General features: G+C 35.9%; 1 long non-coding RNA gene across 6 annotated transcripts in view; it reads right to left on the minus strand.

Moving 5' to 3' along the window:
• Window positions 1–931: 931 nt before the first annotated feature.
• LOC137854579 (uncharacterized) overlaps window positions 932–19,914 on the minus strand; it is a 179,551-nt gene continuing 160,568 nt past the window's right edge. For 3 of the 6 annotated variants that reach the window (XR_011095262.1, XR_011095260.1, XR_011095265.1), the window contains one exon: window positions 16,882–17,177. This is a non-coding gene — a long non-coding RNA (uncharacterized lncRNA). Of the gene's footprint in view, window positions 2,172–16,881; window positions 17,178–19,011; window positions 19,050–19,914 lie in introns of those variants that run through there. The other 3 variants (XR_011095263.1, XR_011095267.1, XR_011095261.1) reach the window with 2 other exon arrangements.

Here is a 19,914-nt window from a genome sequence, read left to right on the forward strand (position 1 = left end):
GGAAATTTGTGTTACCAAAAATAGGATTATTCTGAAATTAACAAAGCAAAGAGTTGATGTGGGAGGGAAACCAAAAGCAAACAAAAGGAAATGAAAGCCTGGGAAAATAGAATAGAGTAAACTGACACAATCAGGTTCAAGTTGCCAGAGTTTCAGTCTGGATTATTGCTGTTATTGTTCTTGAATTTCAATTTCAAGAATGTTTGAATGTTTCTGTTTTTCCCTTTATTAGCTTGATTTTTAGGAAGTTCATGACAACATATTTCTTTCTACTTCATCCTGATTAGCTGGTGCTTCATCAGTGTTGCAGCTGTGATATGCTAAACTCTGATTTGGGGGCTAGCTCTCAGCTCTAGTTTGAAAGACCCTAGTCCAGGACAAAACTCCTTGTCTAAAACTATATCACTAGTTCATTTAACTATGTGCTGAAGAGTAGAACAAACAGAAATTTGCCTGAATTTGAAGGTGGGTGCAAAACAAGTACTTTGAGCAGATAAGCAGAAGGCAAGGTTATATATATGTGTATTCTCTGTGTTTGGTTGAGGATAACTGTGGAAATATGAAAAACTCTGTAAATCTACCATTAAGTCTGTAGTTTTTCACTATATTGAACTTCAATGGTTCATTTATACTGGCTTCTGCAAACAAGGGGAAAATACCTGCAAAAAGCAGCACAGAGCTTCTAAATACAAGAGAGAGGGTCACTTCTGTATTTTTTTGGTCTTGTTCTGATTCTTTAATATTTCATTCCTGAAAGAAGAAGAACAAATTGTGCATGTAATAGTTGAAACTGGGATGGAAAACTTTGATTTTATTTTCATCGATCACTGACTCATCTATACCTGTATTCTGAGCACATTTCACACAATGATATACCTGTATATGCTGCAAATTTTGAAGGCAGAGGACCCCTGCCCATAAAAGGGTTGGTCCACAACAAGTTAAAAAAAAACAAACTCCATATTGCAGCTTTTACTGAGGAATAATAAAGAAAGAGTGAGGACCCTTAAGCCTCATGAGAAGTTTTGTGTAGAACACTAATTATTTTTATAGGGATTGCAGTTAAAATCTGAAGACAGAATTCTCTGAATTTTTCTAGAAGACATTTCAATGTTGTTGTTTTTTTCATTCTTATTTTTATAATCTCACAGGCAAATTTTATGTTCCTTTTAGCAAGAAAAGTGCATCCTGTATCCTCAAATGAAAATGAACTCTTTCATATGCACAATATATCTTTTCTCAGAATTGCAGAAAGAAAAATTAATTAAATTCCTCAGAGAGGTTAAATTACATTATGAAAGAGTCATGGCCATTTAATATATTTTTATTCATCTCCAATATCTGGTGGCTTTCTGTTGCTACTGCTGTTTTCTGTAGCAAAATAAATGTGTTTGTGTTACAGGCTAAGGGCTGCCACAGAGATTTAGTGTTCTCCTCAAGTGTATCTGCTACAGGGGAAAAAAAAAAAAAAGAAAAGAAAAGGAAAAAAAGTATGCACATATCAATGCTCATTGTTATACATAATGTGCAATATGATGTTGTTTTGGGATAGTACAGACACAAATTTGTAAAACACAAGGTTCAGATACAAGAATACATTTATGAACCAAACAATACATTATGCAGGTCAGATGGATTTATTTGCATGGCTCACAGAAACAAGAAAACAAGATTGGAACTGTGGGAACAGATATTTAGGTTAAAAGGTGAAAACGAGGTGGGGAAAGGGAAATTAGCAGATGCAGTGCTGCAAAAGAATGGATGACATTATAATAGATGATATTCTAGTTGTGTGCCTAATCCATCGAAAGATTTTGTGTGGCAGCAAGTGGAGGTGAATACCTAGGTATATGTAAAGATCTTTCAATCAGAGTCACAATTTCAGAGATTCCCCCATTTGGCCGGACTTTTACACACTGCACTCAAAAGCTCTAATTTTAAGTGCCACTTCACTGCTTAAAGCCTGGACTGGCACCTTTGTTTTATGCAGCTCTTCCTAGGACCCAAACATTTGGACATAAAGAAATCTGGGTGAGGTATGAACTGGAGTAAAGCACTCAAGCATTCACTTTCTCTTCCAAATCATAAGCAATCCATAAGTGCAATCGGTTCTCTTTAGTGTCTTCCAACAATTTCTAAATCCAGTGGTCTTGATGCTGCATCTCTTAAGACTGGGAAAAAGATAAGACATATTTGTCTCATACATTGGTGTATGAGACAGAAGATCATGAGAAAGTCTTCTTCCCCTAAAAAAAAAAGAAAAACAGAGTAGAAGAGAAAGTGAGGGACAGGTAAAGAAACAGAGAAGTGGACAACATAAACCTGAAAGTCCCCCCATGAGTCCTTTGAAAAAAATAAAATAAAATTTAAAATACTGCTTCTTGGTAATTTTAGTAGCTAAAAGTGCCAAATAATATAAGCATGAAAAGATCATCTTTTTTACTTTCCTTCTTATGAAAATGAAGTTGTGAGTAGTTCAGTTTCAACTGCTCCATGGAATGAGTTACAGAAGAAAATGCGCAAAGAAAAATCTGCTATTCACTCAGGAAAAGTAGGGAAATATAGATGATTTATCCTTAATCATCAGCTATAAGAACAAGAAAGCATTGTACAAAGAATCTAGTTTCTATTTAATATTGTTGAAAGAAAACTCCTGAAAAATTTGAAATGTTAGCTTCGAGAAAAGTGTTGCTGAGAGGTGCTAGATTTTCCTACATCATTTATCATCAAAGAGTATTGCCTTAAAACTATAAATTTTGCTTATTCTTACCTGAAGCCATCATCTTTTTTTTTTTTTTTTTTTTTTTCCACTTTGTTGCCGTGAAGCTCTCTAAGTGCAGAAAGGGATTTGAACTTGAGAAAGGCTGACTACAGAAAGTGCCGCCTTTTAGTTTAGCTTGGACAAATATCAACATGCAGACATTAAATTATCCAAGTCTTTTCTCCACTAACTAACCTTATGGAAATCACTCACTCTCTCCCTTTGGCCCTTCATATATTTCTCCTTTCCTACAATCATTCATTCATGCCAACAGCCTCTAACTCAGTTGCATTGCCTTCTCCCTAATTTGTAATCTTACTTCACACTGGCCACATTTGGGCTGCTCCCAACATCTCTGTGAAGCCTGAGAGTCCACTGCAGCTTTGCGAGGCTCTTTCTTATTTTATTTCTCTGATCCTGTACAATGCAGAGAGTTTTATGCACACTCTAAAGTATCTTATTGTCATTACTTATCGTTTTTCTAATTAGAGTGGCAGCCACAGCATTATGTGCACTGATAATTTAATCATGACTTTCATGGCGTTTGCTGTCACTAAAGACCCAACTATTTGAATGCAACAATTGCAAAGGAGTTTTTGATAACTTTAAGATATTATGCACTCTTAAGCCTATGATTCCAACCCCTTGGCAGCTAGAACTAGATGATCTTTGAGGTTCCTTCCAAACCAAGACATTCTATGATTCTATGATTTCGAAGAATCTGAAAGTTATGTACATGTGCTCTCTAAAAGGCTCAGTAGCCAAATATATATATATATATATATAAATGAATATATATTTATTTATTCATTTATAAATAAATGGATATATACTTATTTATATTTTTATTAAAATAACCATATTAAATATTTAAATATATTTAAATATATTGGACAATAAAATGATATTAATGTATTTAAATATGTTGAATGAATATATTTATTTATATTTACTTATATATATATATTTGTAATGAAGAATCAGAAAAAGCAAGGAGCTGGGAAGATTTGCTGCCTGAAAGACTTAGCTGACCTTTTACAAAGAGTTAAATTATGCTGATTATTTTATATAAATATCTATGACAGGAACAGGTGAATACTGAAAACAATAAAAAAATAGATAATATTTTTGGTCTTGTGCATTGTTTATAGCTCATCCAATCTACTAAAATTATCAGAAGTTTCAAGATGTGTGGCAACAGTTTTATGTAAAAATCACCATTATCTGCAACAGTGTTTAAGGACATTCCAGTGACTATTAACTCCCTGCAAAAATATCTTTAAGCAGAAGCATCCTAGTGTATTTTTTCTCATGTTTTTCTTTCCTTTTTTTCTTAAAACATTCAATATTATAAAATTTCTGAAACTGCTTCATTAAATGTTCTATAAGAGGTTGTACAGAAATTAGCCTGATCTTCCTTAGAAAGACATGTTATTGTTCTTTCAAATGATGAGGTTTTGCTTTTCTCAGCAATCAAATAATATTATAGATGAAAGAGGAGGTTATAATATTTTCTTGCTAACTTTAATAATTTTCATTGGATCACACACAAAGGGAAATTAACTCTGTGGAATGTTTTTTTGCATTGTTGTTGTTTTTCTTCTCATAAACCAGATAAGACATTTTCTCATCAAGTTTGAAATATATGCATGCTGTTCCAAAAACTGTTGCTATACTCAAATTGTTAACTCTATGCCTCTTAATGGAAGTTAGATCAAGACAGATCTGAAGGAAATTTAGAAAGCCGGTAAACTAGGAGACTTAAACACAAATGCTGTAACACATACTGCTGAGACACACAAGCCAGAAATCTCAAGTTTTTCATCTTTTCAGATAAACTTTTTAAAGAAAGTTGACCAGCTTTCAACTTTTTGGTGGAATTTCAGTCCACGTGGTGGACATTTATGTCAGTATAAGACAAGAACTTGATTTCAAGACAATCATTTCCAGAATCTGGAATTATTCCTCATTGGGGACAAATAGATAACATACAGAACAAGGGAGACCATCATGAGCAGAAGATTGTTTCTTATTATCAGTCTTGGACTGAATTCCTCTTATTTTTTGTTTTCACTAATAACTTTCACCGGATGAATATTTTTCCAGCTTTTCATCCCCGTGTTGACATATTTCACATCTGTGAGCAGTTTTTTTTGACCCATCTTCACTTCTTCTAATACATTACACTCATATTTTCCCAACAGTTAGCTTATGTCTGAGTCATAGTTTCTTTCAAAATAATCTGGATTTCTTCCATTCTTGTAGATTCCATTGTTTTATTATTTTGAAGCATACTCGCTGCATTATGAAAGAACACGTAAATGTACCTGCAGGTACATAAGAAATACAAAAATGATTTTAATGAAATTCAAAGCTATAAATTGTCAATGGAAAATGGGGACATCCATAAGTAATGCACACCTCTGCAGTCTCTTTAAAATCATTTGTTAGATTCAGCTGTAAGACTCAAAGTATAACTATATAGCATGGATATACACAATGCATTTAAAGCTTTTCAGCACTTTTGACATTAATAGTTACTTTAAGATGAGTTCATATACTTTCATTTTCATATACTTTCATAATCTTCACATATAGTTTCATATATTTTTCCCATACTCCTTTGTTTTCCCACAAAAATTCCTCTCCAAATCATCTAAATCCACCCCTTTCCCCACCCTTGGTTCCTCCCAGAACACCCTATAATAAATCCTGTGCAATCCCCAAATGCTCTTCCCCTGTATTCTGTGACCAGTACCATACAGTAGCAACCTTGCAATTCAAAAGCTGCTCTAGTGTTGACTCCTTGTGATAGGTGTCACATGTGGACACTGGGGCTGATGCTCTCCTTAGATATCCCTGGGAGGGGCATGAACAGGGTGTCCATTCTTCTGAATTCTTAATTTGTGTCTCCTTCCCAAACCCCTCCTGATGGCTCCTGTAGTGGGCCTGGGAGCAGCTCAGCAGAATATTATTTGGGCTTCTGATCCTGCCATTGCCTTTCAGTGGCTGTGGTTGTGTAGAAAAGCTTTTATCTCATAAACTAAAAGTATCTACTTCTTAAAATACTTGAAAAACACTCCAAACTGACAGAAGCCAACTTCTGGGTTTCTCATAGTTGCATCTCTGATGACAAAGGAACAAAAGGAAATCTGATGGTAAAAATTGAAGAGAAATCAAACTATTATTTTTATTATGCAAATTGGGCTGGAAATTATGTGAGAATATTGTAATGTAATTTTTCTTTGCTGACACAGATTTGATTTCAGATAACATTATCAAAGCATTTCCATATTTCTGTAATACTATCTTAATTATATTGCCTAAAACCAATAAGATCAAGAGGTTACCTATTAATAAATATGATAGTTTGAGAAAGTTAAAAAAAAAAAAAAAAGAAAAAAAAGAAAAAGAAAAAGAAAACCTTCATTCAGAAAACATTTTATAATTCAAAATAATTGTTTTGCTAAAGTTTATTCAAATAACAATGCAGTGTCAATACAGAACATTTAAGCACTTGTGTTGTGGAATAATCTTTGAGGTTTTGGTTTATATGTGGGTATTTGGAATTTGGGACTATAAGAGATCTCCCAGGTAGTCATATCCACTTCTCTGTAATTATAACATGCAAGTGAGTCATAACTCTTGTTTAGCAATATAGTAGGCTTTATCTTAAGGTTAGTTTAGCAATATAAAATGCTCCATATTAAGGTTAAATTCTGTGCCCTGGCATACTGGACATTATTCCAAAACCTCATTCTTCTGGATCAGAACAGAGCTTTCTGAGAAGTTTCCCTGAAATGATTAATGACTAGTGTGTACCAATAGATTTAATCTCTTTCTCTTCTCCTTATCCTGTCTTTGGTGTTCACCCTGAATATTATAGCCATCTTTATAAAAACTGCCACTTCTCTTCCTAACCTTTGTTTTGATCTGTTAAAGAACCACAAATTCTTTGTCTCTGCTTGCTCTGTACTTTGTACCTGTTAAATCATCTAATAACTCAATCTACTGATATCTGATTTCTAGGCTTTTCTTTGAATGTGTGAGACCAGAGCTGGTCATAGTCTTCCAGTTAAACTGTTCTAGTCCATTGCAGAGGAAGATACACTGTCTACTGCCCTCATCTTCTGGATGAGGGCATCAAGTGCACCCTCAGTAAGTTCGCAGATGACACAAAGTTAGGTGCATTTGTCGATCTGCTCAAGGGTAGGAAGATTCTCCAGGAGGATCTGGATAGGCTGGAACAATGGGCTGAGGCAAACTGTATGAAGTTCAACAAGGCCAAGTGTCAGGTCCTGCACCTGGGGTGCAACAACCCCAAACAGAGCTACAGGCTGGGAGATGAGTGGTTGGAAAGCTGCCTGGTGGAGAAGGACCTGGGAGTATTGGTTGATAGTCGGCTGAATATGAGCCAGCAGTGTGCTCAGGTGGCCAGGAAGGCCAAGAGCATCCTGGCTTGTATAAGAAGCAATGTGGCCAGCAGGTCTAGGGAAGTGATTGTTCCCCTGTACTCAGCTCTGGTGAGGCTGTACCTCGAGTACTGCGTTCAGTTTTGGGCCCCTCACTACAAGAAGGACATCGAGGTGCTTGAGTGAGTCCAGAGAAGGGCGACGAAGCTGGTGAGTGGTCTGGAGAACAAGTCTTATGAGGAGCAGCTGAGGGAGCTGGGGCTGTTCAGCCTGGAGAAGAGGAGGCTCAGGGGCGACCTTATCGCCTTCTACAGGTACCTTAAAGGAGGCTGTAGCGAGGTGGGGATTGGTCTGTTCTCCCATGTGCCTGGTGACAGGATGAGGGGGAACTGGCTAAAGTTGCTCCAAGGGAGTTTTAGTTTCGATGTTAGGACGAACTTCTTTACCAAAAGTGTTAGGCATTGGAATGGGCTGCCCAGGGAAGTGGTTGAGTGGTTGAGACCTCCCTGGCAGTCTTTAAAAGACGCTTAGATGTAGAGCTTAGGGATATGGTTTAGTGGAGGACTTGCTAGTGTTAGGTCAGAGGTTGGACTCGATGATCTTGAGGTCACTACCAACCTAGAAATTCTGTGATTCTGTGATACTGCAAATCCTCCAGGTATAGTTAATCTGATAATTTATGGAAATTAATTCGCTTTCATCATTCTTGCATTACACCTTTTGATTCTCAAAACCATTCAGTTCCTCCTATATGTATTACAGTTTCTCTCTTACTGAGAATATCTACAAAGATTTTACAATCAACTTATTTATTTACTAAGGTCACTAATGACGATATCAAGTTAGAATTCAGTCATAACCACTATCCAGCATATAGTTTACCACCTAATCCACTCTTGTCTCTAGTGTCTTGACTATATTTAATGACATAATTATTTAGTTGTATGAGTGTAGTATATCTTTGCTCAAATAATTTAAGTCACATTTAATACTTATCTATGTTTTAAACATAAAAGACCCAAAGTCTTCTGCTTTGTTTTATATAATGGCTATAGTATGTGCAATTTCACGTTTGATAGTAATAATAATAATAATAATTAAAAAAAAAATCTGTTTATTCTTTACAGTTGTTCATCATTAAAACAAGTTTGTGTTTTCCTCAACATAAAAGGCCCTCAATGTGCAAATATGGGATGAAGCAACAAAGTAATGACATTAATTTAGAGAAGGCAAATTATGAATAAAAAATTTTGCTTGAAGGGAAAACATGAGAAGTTAAACAGCTCCATGCAATATCAAAGAATAAGCAGAAATATGGAAGGTATGCATGAGTGACTACTAAAGAACATAGAAATTTCACAAACTCATAAAAAAGTACCTGCTAAATTTAAGTAAAGGTTTCTGACTGAGTTGGAAAGGAGGAAGCAAAGTGCCAAATGCCTTCAGTTTAAAACAAGGTGACACAAGCGGTAGGAACCTTTTAATCTCTTCCTTTCTTCAGTAAATCCATTAAAGATGAATGAAAGGCAAAAGTATAGGAAACCAGTATAGACTGGTCCTCTTCTAGCTGTGATATTATTATGAACTTATGAACAAAGATTTATGCAACAGTTCTCAAATTTATTTAAATTTTCTCAAGTGACTTTTAAAATAAAATAGGTAAGAATTAATTTACTTATTCCAAAGTTTTATAAGTGCAGTAACAATCACAGTTTTCTCCAGCTTAGTAGATAATCTACCTATGACAGGATATAAAATATTTTCCTGAAGTACTAATTAGATCCAATGCATTTGCAATGCATAAATTTCTTATTTCATCTAGGAAGGCTACCAAGTTACGTCTGTAATGCTGTGATGAACCCCAGCTGTAATTTTCTCTGTTTTCTACATTGTCCTTCTCTTGCAGACTTGCAGTTTAAACTTTCCAGATATTGGAACAGGGCTGAAGAGTCTCCACTTGCTTGGATCATGTTTTCATCTGTATGGAATATATGTCTGCTATTCAGCCTAGTTTTATAGATGGGTTAAGTTCCTACTAGCAAACTAAAAAATGTGCAGACTAGTTATCTTTGAACTCTAGGATGGCAATGAGCTTTAAAAAAGGGGGCAATGAGGGGATCTGCCTAGACCTAGATTCCTCTCAAAATTCTTTGGCATGACTTTCATTCCTTTCATTCATATCCATAACACACATTGAAGATCTATTTGCTTATTGAACAGAACAGCTATCCCAGGTAGATCTTGCAAATTTTAAAGAAAAATATCAAGCAACATCAAAACCGAGCAGAAAATAACAATGCAATGGATAGTGAATAGATAAAAACAAAAAAGTGATTGCCAGAGTATCATAGATCCCGAGGACAGTTCTGGCTGCCCATGGCCCTGGATGGGTTAAGTAGAATTTCAGGGAAAAAAAAAAAAAAAAGAAACTGGGAATCCCACCAGGAGGATGGAAGTGATGCCAAGTCTGAGAAGCAAGAGAAGAGAGTGGAGCTATTTGCTAATAAGCATGTTTGGCTTAGTTCTGGAAAAGTGGCAGGAGCAAAGGGGAATAGGGCATGTGGAGACATAACAAGCTGTTCAAGAACCAGTCATGATTTCATAGAATCATAGAATATCCAAGTTGGAAGGGGTCCACAAAGATCATCAAGTCCAACTCCTGGGTCCCCAAAGGACCACACAAAAAATCAGATCACATGTCTGAGAATGCTGTCCAAATGTTTCTTGAACTCCAGCAGGCTCGGTGCTGTGACCACTTGCTTGGGGAGCTTGTTCCAGTGCTTGTCCACCCTCCAGGTGAAGAACCTTTTCCAGATGTCCATTCTGAGCCTTTCCTGTTGTAGCTTCAAGCTGTTCACTAAGGTCTTATCACTGATCACCAGAGAGAAGAGCTCAGCCTCTCTTCTCCCCCTCATAAGGAAGTTACAGACTGCAATGAGGTCTCCCCTCAGCCTCCTCTTCTCCAGGCTGAACAATTCAAATGTCTTCAACTGCTACTCATACATCATCCTCTCTATAACTTCAACACCCAGGTTGACAAATCAGAGCAAACTATCTTCAGTACAGCCTGGGTCTAGAAAAGCAATGCTTTGGGAACAGTTTTTTTTTTTTTTTGTTTGTTTTTTTTGTTTGTTTGTTTGTTTTTTTGGGGGGGCTTATTTGCTTTTACAATGAACCTTATCTTAGCAAGCAGGAGTTTTTGGAAGCTGGTACAGTTTTGTGTATTATGGAGATTCTGCAAGAAGAAATCACAGTATGAAGACTGTAGTCCAGTTTAGTTTCAAGTTTCAACTTTAGCACAATTTTTTTGAACAAATCTGCAACTACAAGTGAATCCCAGCCATTGCAAAATAGCAAGCAAACAACTACAATAAAAATACACAAAATAACATATTGAATCACAAGAATTAAACCCAGCTAGAATAGATGGCTCTGCTTGTTATTTCCATAATGAAATTTGTTTGTTTGTTTGTTAATATAAAAGCTGTTAAAAAGCACACACTTTCACTGCTATTTGGCTCAAAAATAAAATTCTTCCTCTTATTTCTGAAAGTCATATGGAGCTCAACTGTTTATACTATTAAAATCTTGCAATAATCTCTTGTATTTTTTTCCCCTAGTATATCTAATTCCCTAACACAGATCAGGAGTTAGAATGGGATGCAGGCCATTCCCAAAAAGTAATTCAGATATGATTTGGAAAACAAAAGAATTTAGTATGTGCCAGTTGTGCCAATGTAATCTTAGGGCCAGGAAATGGGCCCTGAGTTGGTTAAGCTAACTATCAGGGAGACTAACCTAAGTGTCAGAAGGATACAAAGTGTATAAATAATATTTCAAAACACTAAATAAAATCTGATGCTCTTGTTGAGTTTTTAATACTAAACAATTGTTCTAATCTTTACAGTTCAAAATATGTTGTCTAACTTTAATCAGGCAGAATTACTTAATTTAGTTAAACTGAATGATTGAAGATATTGCTGTTAAGTACTGTTTTTTCATGAATCTAGCCATTTACTGTGTTGATTCAACATGCAATACAGAGTTTTAGCATATCCTCTTTGTTTCAGATACACATTTATTTCTTTTTGTTTGGGTTTGGTTTTGGAAAAAAACATATATATTAATTTTATTTAATTAAATTTTATTTAATTAAAGCCCTCTTTTGTCTATGTTTTCATCATATTCCATCTCTCCACTTACCCAAAGTGTCACTGGAGACACTGGAGCCTTCCTTCTATAACCCGAGGAACAACAAGAGTTTAATTCAGTGGACATCATCTTTTGTCTGCTCTCCCAGACTGGTAACTTCAAATCTAACTTTTGACTGATTTACCGTAGTGCATAAATATATTTACATATATATTTCTGAGCCAAGAAAAGGTCTTCCTGTGTTGTTTGTCTTCATTTATTCCTTTATATTATAAGGAGACCTGAGCAATACAAACAATTTTTAAGCTATAATTTTGCTTATATTAGATACAAAGAATATCAGATGCAAGAATGGATTTTTCACTTGTTAAGGCAAAGACAAAAAGGGGGAGAAGAGAAGGCTGCATTAGACAAAGTATTGCCAGCAGGTTAAGAGATGTGATCCTGTTGTTAAGCTTGCAGTAGAGGAGGCAAGTAAAACAGAAGAGAAAAGAGAAGTAAATTGTATAAATCTTTGCCATAAAAATTCACACCATCCATATCTTCATGTATTTATCAGGAAAAGTGATATATGAGCAGTTGGTATAACTTCCGTTTTTTTTTTTTTTTAATTTTCCATTTTTGAATATTATTTTCTTTTTACATTTTTCCACCTTTACCTGGTATTATAATAATATATTTTTCTCACTTTCCAGCTATCACCTCTTTCTCCCTCTGCAAATTCATCTGAGTGTTGATTGTGCTGTGAATGTCAGTTATATTTCCTTGTCCTTGAATACTCCCATCTAACATGTTTATATTTGTTATGTTTATGAACACTAGAAACAATCTTTGGGAAAAACCCATGTCTCTTGTCTGACAAAATAAGCTTAAAACAAAGCTGCCAAAGAAGTCTTCTTATTCCATAGCAAAACTATTTTTCCCCAGTCTGCAGTAGTGTTTGGTCATGTGTGACTTGTAAACAATTCGGAGTCTAACACATGTCTGGAAACTGTTTGTAAGCATATGCTTTCACTATTTGTATTCAAACAAATACCTGGCTATTTATTAACATTACTCTAGGATACTTTCTAGTAAATAAAATTTTGAAAACATAAGTAAGTAAAAATAATATTCTATGGTATCTAATGCTTTTTCTATTAGATCACTGGACAATGGAAAATGAAAGCCTATTATGCAATTGTTATCAGCTGCCAAACACACCATTACCGGTAACCATCTTTCCAAACTATTTTGACAGTTAATATGGTTTTGAGAAATGTCTGATCTAAAATGGACATGGTGCCATTTAACCCAAGTAGCCAGTGACTCATGGAATAAATCTTGAATGAAGGAATATTAATTTAGATTACTTATAGTAGGCTGTGCTTCAAATTTTCCTAAAAATATCCTAATCAATGAAAGCACAGGGGAAGTTATAATCTCATGACCTTATAAGGTTTGTTGCTATTGAGTTTTTCATTATGTCACCTGACTACTTTATTTCATCTCACCAAAAGGAAAAAAAAATAGCTACACATGTTTGTCTGTTCTATTTTGTCACTTCCTTGGGGAGTTAAACAGAATACCCCAGCACACCTCCTGGTGAGTCTGTGCTATAATGATAATAGAACTAGGAGCCACTACAAATGTTCCATGATACAAGAACTGAGCAAAGATTTTCCAACAACAGTGAGATTGTGACTAAAAGAATTTTGTAGAAAACTGTCACTTTCTTTTTTTTCTCTCTATCCTATCATACCCTATGATACTAAATACTATATTTAATTGCATTATTGATATTTTATGCCAATATGCCAATAGTATATTGTTATCTCAACAAATAATCCCAGAGATCATAAATTTTCCATCATCTCTCCAAAGTTCTGAAGATTATGATCTGTATCAAAATAACTTAAGAAAAACATCATGTCATAGTACACATCTCAACTGAATGCTTTCATTTAGCAATGATTTGAGTTAGGACAATTCTTAGTTCTGTGCACTCTGGAGGAGTCAGAAGTTACTTAGGTTGTATATCTCCTTCTTCTCATGGAGTTGTTTGCTCAGAAGGGAAGTCTGAGAACGTCTTTTAAGGTCAATGAACAAACCCAGGAATGTAATCAGGCTAAACTGATCTGGAAGGGAATTCAGAGAAAGCAGATAGTCCTTTCCTGGTGCTCTGTTTGAAACAAAATTGTTCCAGTTCCCTTTCTGTGCCTATTGTTAAAGTTCCAGCTATCAAAAATCTATAGCCAGTCAAATTTACCTGTTAGTCTTTGAAGGGTGATTTACACTGCATTGGTGTAAATCTAGTGAAGATCATAGCTGCTAAAAAAACAGTTTTGATTCATAATAGTGGATCATAAAAGAGAGGATTATGAAACATTTTTCCTACAGAAGCCAGATATCTGCTACACAGGTTCTCCTTCATGGTTGAAAAGACTTAGTGTGCTATTACTGCATAAACTGCATTAGAACATTTATACATGTACCTGATCCCTTATCATCGCTGATAGTGTGAAGTAATAAACAGCAGATCTATTGTAGAAGTTTGTCCATGACTGTCATCAAAACCATTTTCTTTCTTCACAAGACAAACATGTAGTCCATCATGTCATTTTCAGATGGTCTAGCACCCAAAAGGATGAAGATATATTCCTCATTCTTCCTTCTGGCTGAACACGTCATCTCTCCTATGGTTTTGAGCCCTTACTCCCAGTGGACAGAGATAAACACATTCTAAAGGAGAACAACCATTGTGCAGCTAAACTTCACTGAAGGGTCAAGATTATTTACCATCTTAAAGGCCAGAACAACTTGCTATACAATTAAATAAATCAAGACAAAGCTTTTCTTCACATTTTTTACCAGCCTGTTCTTCTGTATGCTTTGCATGTACAGCCTGTCATGTTACACTCAGGCTGGATTTCAGAGAGTATTTTATATCATACACATGCTCATAGAGATTTTGGCTTATGCTCTACTCTGTAACGTACAGAGGGAGCAAGGGGAGTGCCAAAAACACTATAATTTTTTTCAGCTTTATTAGACAAAGGATAAATGAAAAAATAATAATTTCAATATAGGATAAGCCATTTCTGTCTAATAATAATAATAAACAACCTCTAAATGCACTAAATTAGCTTAAATAAATAAATAAATAAATCACCTTTTATAAAAGGATTTTCCTTTGAAACATATTTCAGGTTTTTCTTAGTCTGCTAGTGCAAGAGTAATTCCTGGAGTGATATAGAAGGGGTGCCAATTCTTACAGCAAACATGGATATTTTCTGTTTTAAAAATCATACCCAATTTATTTCAAAAAAAAAAAAAAGTTTTCTTTTATTATTATTATTTTCATAGATATTTGGATAAAGATCAATCTACCTTACTCACTATGGAAAGAAAAAATATTAGGTGCAGATTTGGAAATCCAAATATATAATATGGAACACCTGCAAAATCTATCTCTTCATAAATTATGTTAACAGAATTTCTTCATCTCTGTATCCCTTTTCTGCAGAAACTCCTCTTGATACAACAATTTGTCTTCTTGATGTCTTTGAGAGGAGAATGATTATTAGTAGCAATTGAATGAAGACTATAAATATGATGTGCATTCAAATTACTATATTTGCTTAAATTAGGGTCCAATACTGGCACAGCTTCTGTATTTCTAGGGAGAGGTGTTGTGCCTTAGTCATTGTAGATTCTTCCCCTTATTTGTAAGATCATTTTAACCAGAAGGAGTTTTTAAAATAAATGTTACTAGCAGAGTTCAAGGAAGAACTTTTGAGTGTTTTTGTTGTTTTTTTTCCTAGCAAAGCTTTCCTTCTTAAGCCTTGGTTCTTTTGGCCAAACTCAGGATTAGAGTGGTGCAGCAGAAAGTATATGAGACAATTACAGTAGCATAAGCTCCGTATAACGTCTGTTTCACCAAGTGTGGGCCAAGGAGGGACTAACTTGCTTCTAGCCCTTGAGACACAACACAGAATTCCCAGGGGAGAATAGCCAGGTCAAGCCTTCCTCCCTGTAAGCCTGCTTAGCTGGGCTCAACAGCCTTCCCTGAACTGTGCTGGTGGTATTGAACTGAGTTCATTTAAGGTGATTTCTTCGTCACACAATAAAGGCAATTGAATTGCAAAATCATTTGCAGCCTTGGGAGAAAATGTCTCTGAGAAGAATTGGAGCTCCAGCCAGCTCTAAAAGGGATCCACTGCTGGCCAGAGCTGAAACAGTGAGCAACACTGGTTGTGCCTCTGTGAGAGCAGATTTAAGAAAGGGAAGAAAAACTGCTGCACAACAGCAGCTGGGAGAGGGAGGAGTGAGAAACAGCCCTGCAGACACAAATGTCAGTATAGAAGGAGGGCAGGAGGTGCTCCAGGCACGGAGCAGAAGTTCCCCTACAGCCTCTGGAGAGGCCCCTGGTAAAGCAGTCTGTACCCCTGCAGCCCATGGTGTACCACAGCAGAGTAGGTTTCTGTGCTGCAACCTGTGGAGTAGTCCCCAGTGGAGCCTGTGGATATGGCCTGAAGGAAGCTGCGGCTCATGGAGAGCCCCCACAGGAGCCGGCCCCAGGCTGGAGCTGCAGCCTGTGGTACAGACCCATATTGGAGCAGTTCTTGAAGAGCTGCTTTCTGTGGGAAGCCCACGCAGAATCAGTTTGGGAAGGACAGCATGCCATGGGAGGGACCCCATGTGGAGCAGGGGCAGAGAGTGACCATGAAGAAGAAGCAGAGAGAAGGTGCTATAGACTGACAGCAGCCCCCATTCTCCGTTCCTCTACATTGTTCAGGGGGAGGAGGTGGTAGAAGTTAGATGGGAGGAAGGCATTTTTAGTTTGATTTTAGTTTTCATCTCACTAGTCTGTTAATGATAGGCCATAAATTTTATTCATCTCCCTATGCCAAGTCTGTTTTTCCCATGATAATTGTTGAATCATCTCCCTGACCTTATCTCATTGTATTTTCATTGTACTTTCTTTCCTTTTCATTGTATTTTCTTACCCTTTTCCTTTGGGAAGGGGGAGTGAGAAAGAAGTCATGGTGGAATTCACTTGTGCAGATAAGTAAAATCAGCACATTAACATAAAATGGTAGTAGGTTTTTATCTGAATTCTACAATAAACGAAGCCTTTATTTGGAGTAAATTAATAGATTGATGCAGAGAAAAGGAAAAGAAAAAAACAAACAAACAAAAAAAAAAAACAAGTATGTCCTGATGCCATGCCAGGCTTCAACACCATGAAAAGCTGGCATATGCAAAGTAACAGTGTCGTCACATGTATTACTGAAGTGGACTTCCTAGAAACAGCTATTCTCCATAACTCTTTCAGGTCACATTTACTTAGGTGAATTTTGTTTTGCATCTTGGACCTTAATCTCTATGGTTTTTACACATCCAAAATAGCGGGAATTTCTAATATAAAAACCAAGTACGTTAAGTGCAGCATGCACTTCATTAGGTGGAAATTATAGAATCATAGGATGTTTTTTTTTCAAAGGAATCTTAAAGATCACCTAGTTCCAACCCTCCTGTCATGGGCAGGGACACCTTCCACTACACCAGCTGGGCAAACTGTGCCGGTGCCTCAACACCTTCTGAGTAAAGAATTTCTTCCAAATATCTAATCTAAATCTACATTACTTGAGTTTAAAACCATTACCCCTTGCTCTATCACTGTATTCCTTGACAAAGAGTCACTTTCCAGCCTTTCTGTAGGCCCTCTTTAAGTACTAAAAGGCCTTACGATCTCCCCAGAGTCCTCTTCTCCATGCTGAACAAACCCAGCTCTCTCAGACTGTCTTCATAAGAGAGGTGCTCCACATCCACATTCTAACACATCCATGTCCTTCTTGGGCTGGGAGATCCTAGAGGTGAATGCAACAGGGAAAACAACAAAACATCTCAATGGAAATTAATTAAAAGGAAATTGTGTAATTTCATTACACAATTCAATTATTAGCATTTATATATTACAATTGCTAATAATACCAAACTTGGCTTATTTACAAACATACATAATAAACTAAATTCTTTCCCTGGATGCTGGCAAGCCAACATTTTTTGTTCTGGATGCATTTTCCATCAAGTTAAATAGGTGAGTAGTTCAACTGGTTTCTAGTCTGCCCCTCCAGTTGTTCTTGTACCATTTATAGGGCTATGTTCTTCAAGTTTGGCTCATGGAAGAAACAGTTGAATTTATGAGAATCCCATTTGTACCTTCAGTCCTCATGCATATGTAGTATAAATCAAAAGCAGCTCCAAAGAGCTCAAAGAGGAAAAACGGTGTGAGATAGAAGAGCCAGCTGCAATTTGGTTCATTTTTTAATTTAAATGTTACTCCAAATTGCAGTGTCAGGAATACCACATTACTCTTTTCATAAAGGTTGGAGGAGTACACTTTGACTTTTGCCCTACCCAAAATACTCTTTGTGACAGAAGTAAGGGATCACTGGCATAAGGAAGGCTTTCCTCTAGCTTGGGATCCCATCACATTTGAGAACACCTCGGTCTCTTCCCTCATCCACAGCTGGCTAAATATTTCTTAACAATATTGAAATAAAGGGACAATGGCAGTGTAACCGACCTGGGAAATCAATACCTCATTTTCTTGTTTAATGATGCTAAAGCTGGTCTGGCTTCACATCAGTGAAAATTTTGTCAGAGGTTCCCATCAGCCTTTTTTACGTCTCTGTCATCTTGGTTAAAGATGTAAAATTTCATTAAGGAAATTATTTTGCAGTGATAAAACTGCAAAAACTCTGGCAAAAACACTAACAAGTATAACTAGTTAAAAATCTGAACAAGTAACAAAAACTGAACAAGTAGTCATAAATAAATGTATAGTGTATCAGTGAATTTCTAGTATAACACCATAGAGTCTTGTGCTGAAGTCCTAGAGCATTTCATATAGCAAATCTTATAGAGCATTTCCAGAGTTTCATTAAATCATTCCTCATAATCTTTGTTAATAACATTAAGTTTGGTGAACTGGTAAATAGCAAAGATGATACATCAGGCATAGACAGCAATTTGCCAGTGAACTCAAGTACAAGCAAAACCTGTACTTAATGGCTTGATAAATAAAGTCCATGTTAAAATAAAACAAAACAGACAACAACAAAAAGTCAATCAACCAAAAAAAAATAATAATACAAATTATAATAGAGCCAAGTACAAAGTCCTAAATCATGAAAACAGAAAAACAGGGCAAATACACAGAATGGGAAAAGCAGTGACTCCAGAAAAGATGGCAACATATAACAAAACTAATCCATGGCTCCCAATTTATTACTGTGTCAGGAAGAGCTTATGGGCTTCCTGTTTAGTTTGCCTGAAAGGCAGAATTATTATTTTCTGTAAGAGAAATAATCAAACATTACAGAACTCTTTTGTTTAGCAAATAGAGGTAAAGAAGGGCAATGGAAGGATTCAGAACACAGCTACAAACACCAAACATTTTAACAGCGAAGATCGTTAGCTGTTTCTAATACACCAGGAGAGGACTGATAGATTTCCCATCTTTTGCCATTTTTGCTACCAACTTCACTGAGCTTAGAACAGAAGATCAGAGTGAAACTAGCACAGGTTTTGAAATGTACAATATACCAAAGTTGCTTTGTCCTAAATTTTCTTCAGGGTTGTAAAAGAGCAAACAAACAAACAAACAACAACAAATAATTTATTTCCAGTGTTTTCCCATCAGTTCTGTAAATGTTTTTTGCCGTTCTTCTGTTGTTCTTTGTTTACACATAATGCAAACATAAAAAAGAAGAAGAAATCAGCCTACTGATCTTTTCCTCATTTTCATGGAAAACTATTACAATCTCTGAATTTCAGTTTCATAAGGCCAACAATAATAATAAGCAAATAAGCACTATCTTCTGTAAGTTATTAAAACCAAGTTTCCCAAAGTTCTGCCTTTGTTGGACTAAAGTCCTACATGAAACTAATGGAAGCGCTAAAACCATTCTTAGGGATTTAACATGGCTATTTGCTAATCCCAGCAGAGTGTCTTTCCAGAATTGCAGCATTTATGAATATGCCTGTGGTGTTTGGTGTCAGATATCTATCTACCTGGTACCTATGTCTCATACGTTAGTCTTCTGTTTATTTGAGACATCCATATAAAACTTCTCCTTGTCCCACTTTATGATTCTCAGGTAACGTTTAAGAACATAAAAATCCACAGTGCCAGAATTCTCTTGTCGTGTTTAGCTGTATTTAGCCAATAGACCTAAGCAGAATGACAGAGACACAAAACTTGATAATATCGGCCTTGTTTCCCTAGCAAACTATTTTAACAACTCATCAAATAACTTTGTTATATTAACATTTGTTATATTTAATAACTTTGTTATATTCACATATTTATTGGGAAAAAAAATCTAATAAAAATGCAGCTCTAAGTTTCAGTTACAATAAAAAATGAGGTAAGGAAGCTGTGGTATAATTGCCTGAGGTAACTAGGGAAATAAAACTAACATTCACATTTTAAAGAAAATGTATAGCATTGAAGAGGCTTTCAGGGTAGGGCATAGCTGCATTACCTGAGCGTTCCCTGGGCTTCCAACCTTAGATGCTATCGTGCTGGAGAAACTTGGT

Source organism: Anas acuta, chromosome 3, assembly GCF_963932015.1.
Source record: "Anas acuta chromosome 3, bAnaAcu1.1, whole genome shotgun sequence".
Taxonomy (NCBI): domain Eukaryota; kingdom Metazoa; phylum Chordata; class Aves; order Anseriformes; family Anatidae; genus Anas; species Anas acuta.